This window comes from Manis pentadactyla, chromosome 12 (assembly GCF_030020395.1).
Source record: "Manis pentadactyla isolate mManPen7 chromosome 12, mManPen7.hap1, whole genome shotgun sequence".
NCBI lineage: Eukaryota > Metazoa > Chordata > Mammalia > Pholidota > Manidae > Manis > Manis pentadactyla.
In genome coordinates, this window is record NC_080030.1 from 80326881 (window position 1) to 80332740 (window position 5860).

Below are 5860 nucleotides of genomic sequence, written 5' to 3' on the forward strand. Positions count from 1 at the left end.
ATGATAAAAGAAAAATAATAAAATAAATAAAAGTAAGGAAAGAAAGAAACCATAAGTCTTTGGATTCCATTATTTTGTGGTCTTCTAATCATGCAGCTCTTTTGGTCTTTGGTTTTTATGAGCCCCTGCAGTTCATTCTTCATTCTCCATTCCAAAATCCTAGCCAAAAAACTAGATGAAAAGAAATGAGCCCTAACATAATGGCAGGACACTCTGGAATTATTGTCTTTCCAGACTTAAGGGTTGACCTGGAGAGGAGCTGGCAACTCACCCTTTTCTCCAACTCCTGATGTTGTAACTATCACTGCCGAGTTTGCCTGAAGTCATTTCATTAAAATTAATAATTTCCAACAATTACTGAGCTCAGACTAGATGCAGAGCTAAGCACCTGACCTGCATTATTTCATGTAAGCAGCCCAATGTTTCAGAAAGCAGGTGTTCTTTAAAAGATGTCCCCTTATACAGGTAAGGAGACTGATGCACAAGAAGGTTAAGTGATTTGCCCAGGATTACTTTTTGTTTGGCCACTTTCTTTCTTACCTAGGGCCTCTCCAAACACAGAGTCAGACACGTGACCCAGGCTGGCCAGTTGGACAGTCGCATCTCCCTGGTCATGATGGCTTCTTCAGGGACGTTCGGGCATTGGTTTTCTGCGGCTTCATACCAAATTACCACAAGCTAAGAGGCTTAAAGTAACATTCATTGGTTAGCTCATGGTTCTGAAGGTCAGACATCCAGACAGCATGGCTGCCTTCTCTGCCAGGAGTATTACAAGGCTAAAAACAAGGGGTTGGCCAGGCTGAGTTCTCATCTTGAGGATCCACGGGGGAAATCCACTTATGGAATCATTCTTGTTGGCAAAATTAAATTCCTTGCCCTTGTCAGTCTAAGTCCCTGGTCCCTGTTGGCTGTGAGCATGGCCACCGGAAGGTCTTAGAGTCCGTGCATGTTCCCTGCTGCATGACCCCTTGCATCTTCAGGTGAGCAGTGGCATGCTGACTATTTCTCATGCTTCAAGTCTGACTTCACCATCTCTGAGCTCAAGACCCAGATTTAAAGGTTCATATGATTAGATCAGGCCCACCTAGACAGTCTCCTTATCTTAAGATTGCCTGATTTGGGGACTTAGTTATATCTGTAAAATCCCTTCATAGCAGCACATAGATAAATGCTTGGTAGAATTACCTGGAAAGGGTGTTATATACCAAGGCTGGGAATGTTCAGAACCACTCTTAAGCCTCTGCCTTCCACAGACATATAAGACAAGCTGGGACACTCAGGGTCTTCTAACCAAGCATTCTCTCTTCTCTGGGCTCTCTAACTGTATATACAGCATATGCTAAATGATGTGAAATGAGGAGATTATGCCTAACAATTAAGCCAAGTTACATGAAAGAAAAGTCTAGACAGAGGTTGCTGATAACAGTCTGTGAACGTCTGGATACAGGTATCTGTTAGCTTGAGTTGCCAGCTGTTACTGTACAACCAAAGAGTTCTGACCAATACAACTAAATCTTTCTCAATGCAAAACCCCAACTCTTAACTATGAAATTTTGCAGAAGAAAGTAAATAATAAAGATTAGAGCATAAATAAGGCAAAACAGAGACTAGAAAAACAATTGAAATGTCAATAAAACTAAGAGCTGGTTGTTTCCAAAGATAAACAAAATTGGCAAATTCTCAGGCAGACCAAGAAACAAAGAAGACTCAAATAAATATAATCAGAAATGAATAAGGACACATTATAACTGATGCCAGAGAAATACAAAGAATCATTTTAAAAAAACATTATGATTTATTATGCCAACAAAGTGGCTAATCTAGAAGAACTGGATCAACTCCCAGAAACATACAACCTACCAAGACTGAATCATGAGGATATAGAAAATTTGAACAAACCAGTTACTAGTAAGAAGATTGAATCAATAATCAAACCCACTCAACAAAGAAAAACCCAATACCAGATGGTTTTGCAGGTGAATTCAACCAAACTTTTAAAGAATTAACACCAACCATTCTCAAACTCTTCCAAAAAATTGAAGAGGAACACTTTCAAACTCATTTTACAAAGCCAGTACTATCCAGATGTCAAAACCAGACAAGGACACTATAGGAAAATAAAAATTACAGGCTAATATTCCTTGTGAACATACATGCAAAAATCCTCATAAAATACTAGTACACCAAATTCAATAGCATATTAAAAGGATCATACACTGTGATCAAATGGGATTTATGCCTGTGATGCAAGGATGGTTCAACATGTGCAAATCAACAAATGTGATACACCACATTAACAGAAGGAAGGATAAAATTCTATGATCATCTCAGATGCAGAAAGAGCATCTGACAAAATTTATATCTTTTTATGATCAAAACACTCAAGAAATTAGGTATGGGGAGGGTACCTCAACAAAATAAAGGTCAGATGTGACCAAGCCTACAGGTAACATCATATTCAACAGTAAAAACCTGAAGCCCCTTCATCTAAGGTAAGAACAAGACAAGGATTCCCACTCTTGCCATTTCCATTCAACATAGGATTTGAACTCACTTATTTTTTCCTCTCCAAGGACAGTGTCTAGGGGCACTCAGAATGGTCCAGCATTTGACATACCATCATAAGTTGTCCTACAATATAGCCTTTAACAAAACTGGACTGTCCCAAATCTCTGGTAATAGATTTGTTTATGCCAAGAAGGTTGGGAAAGCACCAAAATCTGCTTGTGGCATGTGCCCAGGTCAACTTTGAGAAGTTCACGCTGTATGACCTGAATTTCATAACAAGGTCGTCTAAGATGGAAAAAACATTAGCAGGACCTATGGTGATTTTGTGTGTGCTAAATGTGTTTGTGACAGGATTAAGCATTCTCTCCTTATTGAAGAACAGAAAATAATTGTGAAAATATTGGTGGCATAAGCACAGAGTCAGAAAGCTAAATAAGAAGATGAAGATTTTTGAGTAATAAATAATATTTAAAGACTTGTTTTGTTAAGAAAACAAAAAACATAGTACTCATACTAATGGAAGCCCTAGCCAGTGCAATTAGGAAGAAAAAAAAAAGAAGTCATTCAAAATGGAAAGTAAGAAGTAAAATTATCTCTGTTTGCAAATTACATGATCATGTATGCAGACAACACTTAAGTTCCTCCACACACACACACACACACATATATGCACACATACACACACAAATGCACAAATTGTTAGAATGAATAAATAAATTCAGTAGAGTTTCAGGACCCAAAGTGAACATACAAAAATCAGCTGTCTTTCTATACACTAACAAACTTTCTGAAAAGGAAATTAACAGAACAACCCCATTAAAATTGCATCAAAAGAATAAAATTCTTAGGAATTAACATCCAAATACGTGAAAGACTTGCACACTGAAAACTACAAAACATTGATGAAAGTAATTAAAGAAAACACAAATAAATGGAAAGACACTTGTGTTCATGGATTGGAAGACTTATTATTATTAAAATGTTCACATTACCCAAAGTAATCTAGAGATTCAGTGCTATCCCCATCAAAATTCCAAATTCACTTTTTGCAGAAAAAAATTCTAAAAGTCCCAGAATAGCCAAAGTGATCTTGTGAAAGAACAATACTAGAAGTAACATACAAGTATCACAATTTCAGGTTTTAATATATATTTCAAAGTTGTAGTACTTAAAGCAGTATAGTATAAAGGCAGACATAGAGGCAATGGAACAGAACAGAGCTCAGAAACAAACCCATTCAAAAACAGTCAACTGATTTTCGATGAGTATTGAGAATACACAAAGGGAAAAGACAGTCTCTTCAACAGATGGTGCTGGGAAAACTGGATGTCCACATGCAGAAGAATGAAATTGGATCCTTATTTTATACCATACACAAAATCAATTCAAAATGGATTAAAGACTTGAACATTAGACCTGAAACTGTGAAACTCCTAGAAGAAAACATAGGAGAAAAGTTCTTGGCATTGGTCTTGACAAAGCTTTCTAGAATGTGACACCAGGAACCCAGGCTACAAAAACAAGCTGGTAAATCAATCAAACCAAAAAGCTTCTGTGCAGATAAGGAAACAGCAGAGTGAAAATTCTGTGTACAGAATAGGAGAAAATATTTGCAAACCATATATCTAATAAGGGGTTAATATACACAATACATAAGAAACTTCTGCAACTCAATGGCAGAAAAAAAAAGACCTGATTAAAAAACAAACAGTGGATCTGAATAAACATTTCTCCAGAAAGACATGTACATGGCCAATAGGAAAATGAAAATAGGAAGTACAAATCAAAACCACAGTGAGATAACACCTCACACCTGTTAAAAGGGCTGTATCAAAAACATGAGACTGCAAATATTAGAGGACATGGAGAAACTGGAACCCATGTGGGCTGTTTTGAGGAATGTGAAATGGTGTAGCTTCTGTGGAAAGCAGTATGGCAGTTCCTCAAAAAGTTACTAATAGAACTACCACATGATCCAGCAATCCCACTTATGGGTATATCCAAAAGATTCTAAATAAGGATCTTGAAGAAATACCTGCCTTCCCATGTTCACTGTAGCATTGTTCACAGCAGTGAAGGTATGAAAACAATCCAAATGTCCATTAACAGATGAATGGATAAGGAAAATGTGTATGCATACAATGAGATATTACCCAACTTTTAAAAAGAAGGAAACTCCTGCCATATGCATTGTCATGGATGAACTGAGAGGACATTATTAAAATTAAATACAAAATGGAGACCAGATATGAAAATTCCCTGAGTGTACAAACCACATAAATGAAACAATTTATTCTGCAAAACTTGAGTTGCTGCTTGTAAGTGCTTCTGATAATCATTAAATAAATAAATGAATTATCTTCTGAAAAATGGTGAAGATAATCACTTTTAACCCACCCTCTGCCTCTGGAAACCCCCATTGTAATAAATATTCATCATAAAAGTTAACCAACTTCCTCATTTTCACTTTATAAACCTTCTTGTAATGTCATGTCCCTGGGCTTCATATCAGTCTTTGAATCTGAAAGCGTCCTGTTCATGAACTGCTCTTACATGCTCCATAAACTCTCAATAACTACTATTTATTGATTTGAATGCTGTAATTTTGCTATTTCTGGATTTTTGACAATATTATGCTAAGTGGAATAAGCCAATCACAGAAGGACAAATATTGCATGATTCCACTTATATAAGGTATCTAAAATAGTCAAAATAATAGAAGCAGAGAATAGACTGGTTGCCAGGGTCTGGGGGAGGGGACAAAAATCAGAAGTTGTTCAATGGGAAAGAAGTTTCAGTTATGCCAGCTGCATAAGTTCTAGAGGTCTCCTATAAAACAATGTTGATAGTTAACAATACTGCATTATGCATTTAAACATTTGTTAAGGGAGTCAATCTTATTTTCCCACCACAAAAAGAAAAAAAAAAACCTGTTCCTACCACAAGAAACCAAACAAAGGGACACAAGGGAACCTTGGGAGGTCATGGATATATCTATTAACTTGAGTGTGTAATGGTTTTGTGAGGATATGCATATTTCCAAACTCATCAATTTGTACTCATTAAATATGTGGTGTTTTTCAATATCAATTATACTGCAATGAAGGTGTTTTTTAAAAGTTGCTTATGAAGAGAGTATTTTTCCTAGTGACTTCCTTGATAAATCGAAAGGTACATCTATGAAAATAGATGCAGTAGAAAAGAGGGACCCTGGCAGAGCTTGAGGTGCGCTGACTCTTCTTGGGCAGCACCCTGTCCTCAGGGATTCTGACTTGATAGCTCTGTTGTATGTCCCAAGCATCAGGAGTTTTTGAAGCTCCCTAGGTGACTTTGAAGCGCAGTCATAGTTGAA

The 5860-nt window shown here is 36.8% G+C and overlaps 1 pseudogene; it reads left to right on the top strand.

Moving 5' to 3' along the window:
* Positions 1-2575: 2575 nt before the first annotated feature.
* On the top strand, positions 2576-2944 carry LOC118918301 (60S ribosomal protein L34-like; annotated as a pseudogene).
* The last annotated feature ends 2916 nt before the right edge of the window (positions 2945-5860 follow it).